The sequence below is a fragment of the Pseudophryne corroboree genome, chromosome 8 (genome assembly GCF_028390025.1).
Source record: "Pseudophryne corroboree isolate aPseCor3 chromosome 8, aPseCor3.hap2, whole genome shotgun sequence".
In the NCBI taxonomy this organism is placed as follows: domain Eukaryota; kingdom Metazoa; phylum Chordata; class Amphibia; order Anura; family Myobatrachidae; genus Pseudophryne; species Pseudophryne corroboree.
This window is the reverse complement of record NC_086451.1, coordinates 84,939,730-84,955,081: the sequence shown is the minus strand read 5'-3', so window position 1 is coordinate 84,955,081 and position 15,352 is coordinate 84,939,730. Positions and strand designations below refer to the sequence as shown.

Here is a 15,352-nt window from a genome sequence, read left to right as displayed (position 1 = left end):
TTCAGCCTTTTTACCCTGAGAACCCCTGGCGACGAAGATATCACCCGTGTGGAGTCAAAAACCTGAAAGGGCACGAAACAATCTAAAGGGAAGACCAGTAAAGGTCTGTCTTGGAGCTGGGGCAGTAGTAGGAGAAATCAAAGTGGACCTACCTCCATTGGTTCAAGAAATCCTGCAGAAAGTTCCTTCCCCAGAACCATCTGCCCCGTAGGATTTCATGTTTACTTGTCACTGTCGCAGCCCCAGAGGTCGTCGGGTTAAGACAGCCCAAGCGAAGATGCAGGGTCCGAGTCTGTAGACATGGAGACCTCCAAGGAACATAAAGCAGAATCGTGATTCTGACCTGTATCAAAGTATCAATTGATCCTGATGCGAAGCATCCTGTAACCTAGAGGACAATTGTTCCCCAACCTACCTGCTCCGGATACGGTAGAACCATGCTGCCGCATATGTCGATGGATCCCTGAGCAAGGTTGCCTCAGGAAAACGGCGGCTTGATGGACCGGCGATACACCGAGGTGTATACCCTAGAGAGGTTCTGATACCATCTCCTGCCATCTGCGGGGAAAAGATAGGAAAACAAACCCTGTTTGATACCTGATATTGTGTATTCGGGTGTCTGTCGGCCGCCTACCGGAGCCTGCCCAGCTCATCCGAAACTGAACCAGTCGCTGTCATTTTCGTCAATGGCGTGGAACCCTGATGGACTTGACGTGTCCTCCTCCTTTACCTGCAGTATCAGATGAACTGCTGTATTATGTACCTGTATATTCTGAGACACTGGTTCAGATCCACAGAAAACAGACATCAGTAATGCATGGAATGTTAGCAAAGTTTCTTTTTGGAAAGGTGTGTTTGGTCCCGCTGTGATTTGATCCTGTGACCTTGGAAACCAAAGTCCAAGGGCTTACCTGATGAGCTATTGTCTGGTTAATAGTGACATTACCTGCATCATTGATCAAACAGGGGTGTGCAGGTGCGTGGAGGGCGAAGCAGATGGCTCCGCCGCATACTTCACACCTAAGAGGGAATTCTTCGACTATCCCAGGAGAGACAAACGAAAGGAGAAAAGGTGGGTTAAATAAACAGAGCCCTACGTAAGGTCTGCACTATAATGTGTAGTGACCGATACGATTAAAATAAACTTTCTGGAGCAGCGGAGACCTGAACCAGCAACGCTGCGCTGTGGGACAGGAGTCTTAGCCCTAGGCTATAGGAGTTCTCCTTAAAGTTTTGTTTGGATTCAAACCCCTGTTCAGATACCCGCTACTAGCGTACTGAGCCGCAGCGCTATTTGTCTGATGCCTTACACGCATTCCACAATTACAAATAGCATTAGTAACTAGTGACAACAAGGAATAATAAAGGGAAGGCAACACCCCGCCCTGTATTTAGTGTACCGCTAATTAAGGTGCACCAGATGTTTCTCTGAGGTTCCGCTGGCTTTTCAAAATGGTGACCAGCCTGTGAGAAAGATGGGGGAAAATGTTATGTGCAAGATGTTGTTATTAGAAAACATTGCGGAAGTAGCCTACAGCACCTGGTATTCCCAGGCGGTCTCCCATCCAAGTACTAACCGGGCCTGACCCTGCTTAGTTTCCGAGATCAGACGAGATCGGGCGTGTTCAGGGTGGTGTGGCCGTAGGCTTTTATCCCCTATATCTGGTATTTTATGGATTTATCTATATACATACCTACACGCACTTAAATATATATATCTATATATATACATGCACAAACATAACTATATATGTATATATACACACACACCGTAGGTAAATAAATACTGCACAGTAGATCCTTTTAATTATTATTGAGCTGAGTCCCAGCTACTGTAATAGAGCAGGTTCCCTGATTTGCAAGTAGGAAAATGCTGGGTAGAGGACTCTACTGCAGGAGGAATGTATCTATATTTCAGCAGCCTGAAGTATCGAAAAGTTACAAATCCCAGAGCTGTTGCCTAGCGACGGGGAGACCTGGGAGCCCGCTGAGTAAAGCGGGTTAACTGTTAATATACCTGGGACTTTATTTGTATTTGTCTCTGAGTATGCAAGATTAGCCCACTGGGCTATAGGAGACACTGCAAATATGAAGCCAGGTCTGTGCAGGGAGGAAATGGCCGCCAGAGTGAGACTCCTCTGGGCTATGCGATAAAATCTATATAGTGGATAACTGGATTAGTGCTGAGCCACTCTGACTATATCACATTCTCCTCAGCACCATGTGCATTAAACTCACATAAATGCCTATTACACTATAACAGTGGCCGGGGAGCGGAGAATGCTGAGCCCGCTGTACAGAGCAGGAGTTAGCTCCGCCCCCCGGCTATGGCGCCTTATTGCAAAACTAAGCGGGAAGCGAGCTGTACCCTCCGCTGGGCCTGCGAGTCACCGCCGGGGAGCGCTGAGCGCTGAGCCCGCTATACAGCGCTAGTAGAGCCCTGTATCTGCTAGCCGCCGCCGGGGAGTGTTGCGCTGAACAGAGCGCGAGTCGCCGCCTGGGAGCAGGGAGCGCTGAGCTCGCTCTACAGAGCGGGACTTAGCTCCGCCCCCTCCGTACAAGGCGCCAAATTTAAACATTGCTTTGCGCTCGAGCGGGATCCCTGTGCCGGCTCTGTGAGTCGCGCTGAGTGGGTGCGGGGGGTGCGGGGAGCTGGGGGAGCAGAGGGTTATCAGAATGACACACACCCGTTTTTCAGTCAGGGTTGTATAAACACATACTCAGCCTCCCCCAATCATCCTGTCTGTTTCTCCATGAGGAGGACAGGTAAGGATACAATAAAGTACATTACAGCCCCAGAGAGCCCTTCTGGAGTGGGTTGTACAACAATAAACAGATTGCTCTAAAAACATACATAGCCACCACAAATAAAGTATACTTCACTCACCACTGTGTTCTTGGTGGATCGGCCCCGACACACGCCGCACGCAGCGGCGTCCAGCCGGAATCTTCTGTGGTGGGGTGGTCCCGACACAAGCCGCACGCAGCGGTGTCCGACCATTTTTGATACTCACCGCTGCCATGCTGCCGGAATCTTCTGCTGGATGGAGTGGCCGCGACACGCGCCGCACGCAGCGGTGTCCGCCAACTCAGGAGAGCTCAGTGTCTCCCTCAGCCGGGGCCCATCCCTAGCCGCACGCAGCTGCGATGGGACCCCGCCGGCAGCTCCCACGGTGCAGACTGGCAGTGGCAGAGCTGCCAGTCTGTGAGTGTGTTGTAAGAAAAATAAAATAATAAAGAAAAAAGAAGAAAATTCTTCAGCTAAACCCAAGTGAACCAGCTACCTCGGGCACTTAACTAAGACTGGCTTGGAGGGGAGATAGTAGGGGAGGAGCTAGCCACAGTGTGAGAATTTTTAAAGTGCCAGCTACCAATACCACCTACTATCTCCCCATTGTAACTACACTCCAGTGGCCCCTAGTGGATGAAGGAGAAAGAATATTATCTTTATCAAGAGCATCCATATCAGAAGCCAAATTCTCAGCCCACTTCGCAATAGCACTACTCACCCATACCGACGCCACAGCAGGTCTGAGCAATGCACCAGTATTGACGAAAATGGACTTCAATGTCGTCTCCAGCTTGCGATCCGCCGGATCCTTGAGAGCAGCCGTGTCAGGAGACGGAAGCGCCACCTTCTTGGACAATCGCGATAGAGCCTTGTCCACATTCGGAGACGACTCCCATTTTTCCCCATCGTCAGAGGGGAAAGGATATGCCATCAAAATTCGCTTGGGAATCTGCCACCGTTTTTCAGGCGACTCCCAATCCTTTTCACAAAGCTCATTCATTTCATGAGAGGGGGGAAATTTTACCTCAGGTCTTTTCCCTTTAAATAAACAAACCCTTGTGTCAGGAACGGCAGGTTCCACAGATATACGTAAAACATCTTTAATGGCTATAATCATGTACTGAATACTCTTGACAACTCGTGGATGCAAAGAAGCCTCATTCAAATCGACATCGGAGTCAGAGTCCGTGTCGGTACCTGTATCTGCCATCTGGTTAAAAGCACGCTTCTGTGATCCGGATACGGTTTGTACCTGAGACAATGCATCCTCCACCGACTGTCTCCATGTTTGTGTTTGAGAATCAGATTTATCTAGTCTCTTGGACAATAAAGCCACATTCGTATTAAGTGTACTCAGCATAGTCATCCAATCAGCAGTCGGCTGTGCCGACAGACACATACTCAAATCTTTTTCTGCAGCCCCCATAACTTCCTCCGGGGAGGAACACCCAGGCTCAGACATGTTGACACCTCGTGCCGACACACTCACAGAGTTCACAAGCCCGGGGACAGACCCACAGAGAAGCCCCAGGAAGAACACAGCGCCGACCATAGAAATTGAAAATCACAAAAATGTATGTGCCCCCCCACCCCGTTTTTCCTCCCCGTGTACTTGCGGGAGCTCGGAGGTCCGGGCAGCGTCTCTGCAGCGCTGTAGAATAGGAGAAAATGGCGCTGGTGAGCAATGTGCGGCTAAGCCCCGCCCCCTTCCCGGGGCGCTATAGCCCGCTAAAATTTTAATTTGGAGACTGGCGGGGGCACTCTATACGGCAATCGGACACCGTATAGACCTTTTTCTGCCAGCCAAAACCTCAGTAACTGCTGCCCAGGGCGCTCCCCCCTAGCGCCATGCACCCTGTGAGTGCCGTTGGTGAAGTGTGTGGGAGCATGGAGCGCAGCGCTACCGCTGCGCTGTACCTCCGTTACTGAAGTCTTCGGTTCTTCTAATACTCACCCGGCTTCTTTCTTCTGGTTTCTGTGAGGGGGTGACGGCGCGGCTCCGGGAACAAGCAGCTAGGCGCACCAAGTGATCGAACCCTCTGTAGCTAATGGTGACCAGTAGCCTAAGAAGCAGAGCCCTTAACTAGGAAGAAGTAGGTCTGACTTCTCTCCACTCAGTCCCACGATGCAGGGAGCCTGTAGCCAGCAGGTCTCCCTGAAAATAAAAAACCTAACAAAAGTATTTTTCCAGAGAAACTCAGTAGAGCTCCCCTAGTGTGTGTCCAGTCAGTCCTGGGCACAAAGTCTAACTGAGGTCTGGGGGAGGGGCATAGAGGGAGGAGCCAGTTCACACCCAGTTTAAGTCTTTATAGTGTGCCCAAGCTCCTGCGGATCCCGTCTATACCCCATGGTCCTTTTGGAGTCCCCAGCATCCTCTAGGACGTAAGAGAAAAGGATGTGTCGTTGTCTTCGTAAAGTGACGGGGAACCCCAATTAGTGCTCCGCTTCACTCGCCACGCTTCGGGCAAGGTGCCTCGCTCCGCTACCGCTGCACTTGGCACAGGTTACTATTCCCAATCGTAATCCACGTGGATCGTAAAGTATGAAAAAGTAAAAAAAATAAGAATTTACTTACCGATAATTCTATTTCTCGTAGTCCGTAGTGGATGCTGGGGACTCCGTCAGGACCATGGGGTTTAGCGGCTCCGCAGGAGACAGGGCACAATAATAAAAGCTTTAGGATCAGGTGGTGTGCACTGGCTCCTCCCCCTATGACCCTCCTCCAAGCCTCAGTTAGGATACTGTGCCCGGACGAGCGTGCATAATAAGGAAGGATATTGAATCCCGGGTAAGACTCACACCAGCCACACCAATCACACCGTACAACCTGTGATCTGAACCCAGTTAACAGTATGATAACAACGAAGGAGCCTCTGAAAAGATGGCTCACAACAAGAATAACCCGATTTTTGTAACAATAACTATGTACAAGTATTGCAGACAATCCGCACTTGGGATGGGCGCCCAGCATCCACTACGGACTACGAGAAATAGAATTATCGGTAAGTAAATTCTTATTTTCTCTAACGTCCTAAGTGGATGCTGGGGACTCCGTCAGGACCATGGGGATTATACCAAAGCTCCCAAACAGGCGGGAGAGTGCGGATGACTCTGCAGCACCGAATGAGAGAACTCCAGGTCCTCCTCAGTCAGGGTGTGCCCCTGACCAAGTAGCAGCTCGGCAAAGTTGTAAAGCCGAGACCCCTCGGGCAGCCGCCCAAGATGAGCCCACTTCCTTGTGGAATGGGCTTTTACTGATTTTGGCTGTGGCAAGCCTGCCACAGAATGTGCAAGCTGAATTGTACTACAAATCCAGCGAGCAATCGTCTGCTTAGAAGCAGGAACACCCATCTTGTTGGGTGCATACAGGCTAAACAGCGAGTCAGATTTTCTGACTCCAGTCGTCCTGGAAACATATATTTTCAGGGCCCTGACAACGTCAAGTAACTTGGAGTCCTCCAAGTCCCTAGTAGCCGCAGGTACCACAATAGGTTGGTTCATGTGACAAACAGAAAACACCTTAAGGAGAAATTGAGGACGAGTCCTCAATTCTGCCCTGTCAGAATGAAAAATTAAGTAAGGGCTTTTATATGATAAAGCCGCCCATTCTGACACACGCCTGGCTGAAGCCAGGGCTAATATCTTCACCTTCCATGTGAAAATAAGATTTTACTTACCGATAAATCTATTTCTCGTAGTCCGTAGTGGATGCTGGGACTCCGTAAGGACCATGGGGATATAGCGGCTCCGCAGGAGACAGGGCACAATAATAAAAGCTTTAGGATCAGGTGGTGTGCACTGGCTCCTCCCCCTATGACCCTCCTCCAAGCCTCAGTTAGGATACTGTGCCCGGACGAGCGTGCATAATAAGGAAGGATATTGAATCCCGGGTAAGACTCATACCAGCCACACCAATCACACCGTACAACCTGTGATCTGAACCCAGTTAACAGTATGATAACAACGAAGGAGCCTCTGAAAAGACGGCTCACAACAAGAATAACCCGATTTTTGTAACAATAACTATGTACAAGTATTGCAGACAATCCGCACTTGGGATGGGCGCCCAGCATCCACTACGGACTACGAGAAATAGATTTATCGGTAAGTAAAATCTTATTTTCTCTGACGTCCTAGTGGATGCTGGGACTCCGTAAGGACCATGGGGATTATACCAAAGCTCCCAAACGGGCGGGAGAGTGCGGATGACCCTGCAGCACCGAATGAGAGAACTCCATGTCCTCCTCAGCCAGGGTATCAAATTTGTAGAATTTAGCAAACGTGTTTGCCCCTGACCAAGTAACTGCTCGGCAAAGTTGTAAAGCCGAGACCCCTCGGGCAGTCGCCCAAGATGAGCCCCCTTCCTTTTGGAATGGGCTTTTACAGATTTTGGCTGTGGCAGGCCTGCCACAGAATGTGTAAACTGAATTGTATTACAAATCCAGCGAGCAATCGTCTGCTTAGAAGCAGGAGCACCCATCTTGTTGGGTGCATACAGGCTAAACAGCGAGTCAGATTTTCTGACTCCAGCCGTCCTGGAAACATATTTTTCAGGGCCCTGACAACGTCAAGTAACTTGGAGTCCTCCAAGTCCCTAGTACCCGCAGGTACCACAATAGGTTGGTTCATGTGAAAAACAGAAAACACCTTAAGGAGAAAATGAGGACGAGTCCTCAATTCTGCCCTGTCAGAATGAAAAATTAAGTAAGGGCTTTATATATGATAAAGCCGCCAATTCTGACACACACCTGGCTGAAGCCAGGGCTAATAAAATATCTCACATGGAAGGTGACGATGCTAAGTCCACAGTGGTGAGTGGTTCAAACCAATGTGACTTTAGGAAACTCAAAACAACATTGAGATCCCAAGGTGCCACTGGGGCACAAAAGGAGGCTGTATATGCAGTACCCCTTTTACAAACATCTGAACGTCAGGCACTAAAGCCAGTTCTTTCTGGAAGAAATTCGACAGGGCCGAAATTTGAACCTTAATGGACCCTAATTTTAGGCCCATAGACAGTCCTGTTTTCAGGAAATGTAGGAAACGACCCAGTTGGAATTCCTCTGTAGGGGCCTTCTTGGCCTCACACCACGCAACATATCTTCACCAAATGCGGTGAAAATGTTTTGCGGTTACATCCTTCCTGTCTTCGACCAGGGTAGGGATGACTTCATCTGGAATGCCCTTTCAGGATCCGGCGTTCAACCGCCATGCCGTCAAACGCGGCCGCGGTAAGTCTTGGAACAGACAAGGCCCCTGCTGGAGCAGGTCCTTTCTTAAAGGTAGAGGCCACGGGTCTTCCGTGAACATCTCTTGAAGTTTCGGGTACCAAGTCCTTCTTGGCCAATCCGGAACCACGAGTATCGTTCTTACTCATCTCCCTCTTATGATTCTCAGTACTTTTGGTATGAGAGGCATAGGAGGGAACACATACTCTGACTGGTACACCCACAGTGTTACCAGAGCGTCCACCGCTATTGCCTGAGGGTCCCTTGACCTGGCGCAATATCTGTCTAGTTTTTTGTTCAGGCGGGACGCCATCATGTCCACCTTTGGTTTTTCCCAACGGTTTACAATCATGTGGAAGACTTCCCGATGAAGTCCCCACTCTCCCGGGTGGAGGTCATGCCTGCTGAGGAAGTCTGCTTCCCAGTTTTCCACTCCCGGAATGAACACTGCTGAGAGTGTTATCACATGATTTTTCGCCCAGCGAAGAATCCTTGTAGTTTCTGCCATTTCCCTCCTGCTTCTTGTGCCGCCCTGTCTGTTTACGTGGGCGACTGCCGTGATGTTGTCCCACTGGATCAATACCGGCTGACCTTGAAGCAGAGGTCTTGCTAAGCTTAGAGCATTGTAAATTGCCCTTAGCTCCAGTATATTTATGTGGAGAGAAGTCTCCAGACTTGATCACACTCTCTGGAAATTTTTTCCTTGTGTGACTGCTCCCCAGCCACTCAGGCTGGCATCCGTGGTCACCAGGACCCAGTCCTGAATGCCGAATCTGCGGCCCTTTCATAGATGAGCACTCTGCAGCCACCGCAGAAGAAACACCCTTGTCCTTGGAGACAGGGTTATCCGCTGATGCATCTGAAGATGCGATCCGGACCATTTTTCCAGCAGATCCCACGGAAAGGTTCTTGCGTGAAATCTACCGAATGGGATCGCTTTGTAAGAAACCACCATTTTTCACAGGATCCTTGTGCAATGATGCACTGATACTTTTCCTGGTTTTAGGAGGTTCCTGACTAGCTCGGATAACTCCCTGGCTTTCTTCTCCGGGAGAAAACATCCTTTTCTGGACTGTGTCCAGAATCATCCCTAGGAACAGTAGACGTGTCGTCGGAAAAAACTGCGATTTTGGAATATTTAGAATCCACTCGTGCTGTCGTAGAACTACTTAAGATAGTGCTACTCCGACCTCCAACTGTTCTCTGGACCTTGCCCTTATCAGGAAAGCGTCCATATTTCTTTTAAGAAGAATCATCATTTCGGCCATTACCTTGGTAAAGACCCGGGGTGCCGTGGACAATCCAAACGGCAGCGTCTGAACTGATAGTGACAGTTCTGTACCACGAACCTGAGGTACCCTTGGTGAGAAGGCAAATTTGGACATGTAGGTAAGCGTCCCTGATATCCAGTGACACCATATCGTCCCCTTCTTCCTGGTTCGCTATCACTACTCTGAGTGACTCCATCTTGATTTGAACGCTTGTATGTAAGTGTTCAAATATTTCAGATCTCACCGAGCCGTCTGGCTTCAGTACCACAATATAGTGTGGAATAATACCCCTTCCCTTGTTGTAGAAGGGGTACTTTGATTATCACCTGCTGGGAATACAGCCTGTGAATTGTTCCCAATACTGCCTCCCTGTCGGAGGGAGACGTTGGTAAAGCAGACTTCAGGAACTTGTGAGGGGGAGACGTCTCGAATTTCCAATGTACACCTGGGATACTACGTGTAGGATCCAGGAGTCCACTTGTGAGTGAGCCCCCTGCGTGCTGAAACTCTTGAGATGACCCCCTACCGCACCTGAGTCCGCTTGTACGGCCCCAGCGTCATGCTGCGGACTTGGCAGAAGCTGTGGAGGGCTTCTGTTCCTGGGAATGGGCTGCCTGCTGCAGTCTTCTTCCCTTTCCTCTACCCCTGGGCAGATATGACTGGCCCTTTTGCCCGCCTGCCCTTATGGGGACGAAAGGACTGAGACTGAAAAGACTGTGTCCTTTTCTGCTGAGATGTGACTTGGGGTAACAAAAGGTGGATTTTTCAGCTGTTGCCATGGCCACCAGGTCCGATGGACCGCCCCTTTATACGGCAATACTTCCATGTGCCGTCTGGAATCTGCATCACCTGACCACTGTCGTGTCTTCGTCTGGCAGATATGGACATCACATTTACTCTTGATGCCAGAATGCAAATATCCCTCTGCGCATCTCGCATATATAGAAATGCATCTATAGTCAATAAAATCTTGTCCCTGTCAAGGGTATCAATATTTTCAGTCAGGAAATCCGACCAAGCCCCCTCAGCGCTGCACATCCAGGCTGAGGCGATTGCTGGTCGTAGTATAACACCAGTATGTGTGTGTATACTTTTAGGATATTTTTCAGCTTCCTATCAGCTGGCTCCTTGAGGGCTGCCGTATCTGGAGACGGTAACGCCCCTTGTTTTTATAAGCGTGTGAGCGTTTATCTGATTCAGGAAAAACTACAAGTAGTTTATTCACACCCTACATAATACCCTTATTTGTGGTACTTGTAGTATCAGAAATATGTAACACCTCCTTCATTGCCCTTAACATGAAACGTGTGGCCCTAAAGGAAAATACGTTTGTTTCTTCACCGTCGACACTGGAGTCAGTGTCCGTGTCTGTGTCGACCGACTGAGGTAAATGGGCGTTTTTACAAGCCCCTGACGGTGTCTGAGACGCCTGGACAGGTACTAATTTGTTTGCCGGCCGTCTCATGTCGTCAACCGACCTTGCAGCGTGTTGACATTATCACGTAATTCCTAAATAAGCCATCCATTCCAGTGTCGACTCCCTAGAGAGTGACATCACCAATACAGGCAATTTGCTCCGCCTCCTCACCAACATCGTCCTCCTACATGTCGACACACACGTACCGACACACATCACACACACAGGGAATGCTCTGACAGAGGACAGGACCCCACTAGCCCTTTGGGGAGACAGAGGGAGAGTTTGCCAGCACACACCAAAAACGCTATAATTATACAGGGACAACCCCTTATACAAGTGTTTTCCCTTATAGCATTTTTATATATGTAATCATATCGCCAAATAAGTGCCCCCCCTCTCTGTTTTAACCCTGTTTCTGTAGTGCAGTGCAGGGGAGAGCCTGGGAGCCTTCCTCACAGCAGAGCTGAGCAGGAAAATGGCGCCGTGTGCTGAGGAGAATAGGCCCCGCCCCCTTTTCGGCGGGCTCTTCTCCCGGAGTTTGTGAGATCTGGCAGGGGTTAAATACATCCATATAGCCTCAAGGGCTATATGTGATGTATTTTAGCCATAAAAAGGTATTATACATTGCTGCCCAGGGCGCCCCCCCCAGCGCCCTGCACCCTCAGTGACAGTTGGTGACTGTTGGTGAAGTGTGCTGACAACAATGGCGCACAGCTGCAGTGCTGTGCGCTACCTTATGAAGACTGAAAGTCTTCTGCCGCCTGTTTCTGGACCTCTGGTTTCAACTTCGGCATCTGCAAGGGGGGTCGGCGGCACGGCTCCGGGACCGGACTCCATGGCTGGGCCTGTGTTCGATCCCTCTGGAGCTAATGGTGTCCAGTAGCCTAAGAAGCAAATCCATCCTGCACGCAGGTGAGTTTACTTCTCTCCCCTAAGTCCCTCGTAGCAGTGAGCCTGTTGCCAGCAGGACTCACTGAAAATAAAAAACCTAACTTAAACTTTTATTCTAAGCAGCTCAGGAGAGCCACCTAGATTGCACCCTTCTCGTCGGGCACAAAAATCTAACTGAGGCTTGGAGGAGGGTCATAGGGGGAGGAGCCAGTGCACACCACCTGATCCTAAAGCTTTTATTATTGTGCCCGGTCTCCTGCGGAGCCGCTATATCCCCATGGTCCTTACGGAGTCCCAGCATCCACTAGGACGTCAGAGAAATATTTTAATTCCACAGTGGTGAGTGGATCACCAATGTGACTTTAGGAAACTCAAAACAACATTGAGATCCCAAGGTGCCACTGGGGGCACAAAAGGAGGCTGTATATGCAGTACCCCTTTTACAAAAGTCTGAACTTCAGGCACTGAAGCCAGTTCTTTCTGGAAGAAATTTGACAGGGTCGAAATTTGAACCTTAATGGACCCTAATTTTAGGCCCATAGACAGTCCTGTTTTCAGGAAATGTAGGAAACGACCCAGTTGGAATTCCTCTGTAGGGACCTTCTTGGCCTCACACCACGCAACATATTTTCGCCAAATGCGGTGAAAATGTTTTGCGGTTACATCCTTCCTGGCTTCGACCAGGGTAGGGATGACTTCATCTGGAATGCCCTTTCAGGATCCGGCGTTCAACTGCCATGCCGTCAAACGCAGCCGCAGTAAGTCTTGGAACAGACAAGGCCCCTGCTGGAGCAGGTCCTTTCTTAAAGGTAGAGGCCACGGTTCTTCCGTGAGCATCTCTTGAAGTTCCGGGTACCAAGTCCTTCTTGACCCATCCGGAACCACGAGTATCGTTCTTACTCCTCTCCTTCTTATGATTCTCAGTACTTTTGGTATGAGATGCATAGGAGGGAACACATACCCTGACTGGTACACGCACAGTGTTACCAGAGCGTCCACCGCTATTGCCTGAGGGTCCCTTGACCTGGCGCAATATTTGTCTAGTTTTTTGTTCAGGCGGGACGCCATCATGTCCACCTTTGGTTTTTCCCAACGGTTTACAATCATGTGGAAGACTTCCCGCTGAAGTCCCCACTCTCCCGGGTGGAGGTTATGCCTGCTGAGGAAGTTTGCTTCCCAGTTTTCCACTCCCGGAATTAACACTGCTGAGAGTGTTATCACATGATTTTTCGCCCAGCGAAGAATCCTTGCAGTTTCTGCCATTTCCCTCCTGCTTCATGTGCCGCCCTGTCTGTTTACGTGGGCGACTGCCGTGATGTTGTCCCACTGGATCAATACCGGCTGACCTTGAAGCAGAGGTCTTGCTAAGCTTAGAGCCTTGTAAATTGCCCTTAGCTCCAGTATATTTATGTGGAGAGAAGTCTCCAGACTTGATCACACTCCCTGGAAATTTTTTCCTTGTGTGACTGCTCCCCAGCCACTCAGGCTGGCATCCGTGGTCACCAGGACCCAGTCCTGAATGTCGAATCTGCGTCCCTTTCATAGATGAGCACTCTGCAGCCACCGCAGAAGAAAACACCCTTGTCCTTGGAGACAGGGTTGTCCGCTGATGCATCTGAAGATGCGATCCGGACCATTTTCCCAGCAGATTCCACTGAAAGGTTCTTGCGTGAAATCTACCGAATGGGATCGCTTTGTAAGAAACCACCATTTTTCACAGGACCCTTGTGCAATGATGCACTGATACCTTTCCTGGTTTTAGGAGGTTCCTGACTAGCTCGGATAACTCCCTGGTCTTCTTCTCCGGGAGAAAACATCCTTTTCTGGACTGTGTCCAGAATCATTCCTAGGAACATTAGACGTGTCGTCGGAAAAAGCTGCGATTTTGGAATATTTAGAATCCACTCGTGCTGTCGTAGAACTACTTGAGATAGTGCTACTCCGACCGCCAACTGTTCTCTGGACCTTGCCCTTATCAGGAAAGCGTCCATATTTCTTTTAGGAAGAATCATCATTTTGGCCATTACCATGGTAAAGACCCGGGGTGCCGTGGACAATCCAAACGGCAGCGTCTGAACTGATAGTGACAGTTCTGTACCACGAACCTGAGATACCCTTGGTGAGAAGGGCAAAATTTGGACATGTAGGTAAGCGTCCCTGATATCCAGTGACACCATATCGTCCTGGTTCGCTATCACTGCTCTGAGTGACTCCATCTTGATTTGAACCCTTGTATGTAATTGTTCAAATCTTTTAGATCTCACCGAGCCGTTTGGCTTCAGTACCACAATATAGTGTGGAATAATACCCCTTCCCTTGTTGTAGGAGGGGTACTTTGATTATCACCTGCTGGGAATACAGCCTGTGAATTTTTTTCCAATACTGCCTCCCTGTCGGAGGGAGACGTTGGTAAAGCAGACTTCAGGAATTTGTGAGGGGAAGACGTCTCGAATTTCCAATGTACACCTGGGATACTACGTGTAGGATCCAGGAGTCCACTTGCGAGTGAGCCCACTGCGTGCTGAAACTCTTGAGATGACCCCCCACCGCACCTGAGTCCGCTTGTATGGCCCCAGCGTCATGCTGCGGACTTGGCAGAAGCTGTGGAGGACTTCTGTTCCTGGGAATGGGCTGCCTGCTGCAGTCTTCTTCCCTTTCCTCTAACCCTGGGCAGATATGACTGGCCTTTTGCCCGCCTGCCTTTATGGGTACGAAAGGACTGAGACTGAAAAGACTGTGTCCTTTTCTGCTGAGATGTGACTTGGGGTAACAAAAGTGGATTTTCCAGCTGTTGCCATGGCCACCAGGTCCGATGGACCGCCCCTTTATACGGCAATACTTCCATGTGCCGTCTGGAATCTGCATCACCTGACCACTGTCGTGTCTATAAACATCGTCTGGCAGATATGGACATCACATCTACTCTTGATGCCAGAATGCAAATATCCCTCTGCGCATCTCGCATATATAGAAATGCATCCTTAAAATGCTCTATAGTCAATAAAATATTGTTCCTGTCAAGGGTATCAATATTTTCAGTCAGGAAATCCGACCAAGCCCCCCCAGCGCTGCACATCCAGGCTGAGGCGATTGCTGGTCGTAGTATAACACCAGTATGTGTGTATATACTTTTTAGGATATTTTTCAGCTTCCTATCAGCTGGCTCTTTGAGGGCGGCCGTATCTGGAGACGGTAACGCCACTTGTTTTTATAAGCGTGTGAGCGCCTTATCCACCCTAAGGTGTGTTTCCCAACTCGCCCTCACTTCTGGCGGGAAAAGGTATACCTCCAATAATTTTCTATCGGAGGAAACCCACGTATCATCACACACTTTAATTTATCTGATTCAGGAAAAACTACAAGTAGATTATTCCCACCCTACATAATACCCTTATTTGTGGTACTTGTAGTATCAGAAATATGTAACACCTCCTTCATTGCCCTTAACATGTAACGTGTGGCCCTAAAGGAAAATACGTGTTTCTTCACCGTCGACACTGAAGTCAGTGTCCGTGTCTGTGTCTGTGTCGACCAACTGAGGTAAATGGGCGTTTTTACAAGCCCCTGACGGTGTCTGAGACGCCTGGACAGGTACTAATTTGTTTGCCGGCCGTCTCATGTCGTCAACCGACCTTGCATCGTGTTGACATTATCACGTAATTCCTAAATAAGCCATCCATTCCGGTGTCGACTCCCTAGAGAGTGACATCACCAATACAGGCAATTTGCTCCGCCTCCTCACCAACATCGT

General features: G+C 49.4%; 1 protein-coding gene and 1 non-coding gene across 6 annotated transcripts in view; both read right to left on the bottom strand.

Moving 5' to 3' along the window:
* Nucleotides 1-15,352, bottom strand: part of RAPGEF1 (Rap guanine nucleotide exchange factor 1) — a 259,536-nt gene that overhangs the window by 162,838 nt on the left and 81,346 nt on the right. The gene's annotated exons all lie outside the window — the stretch shown is intronic.
* LOC134952499 (5S ribosomal RNA) lies at nucleotides 1,529-1,647 on the bottom strand. Its single transcript, XR_010185008.1, has one exon. It is a non-coding gene; the product is annotated as a 5S ribosomal RNA (ribosomal RNA).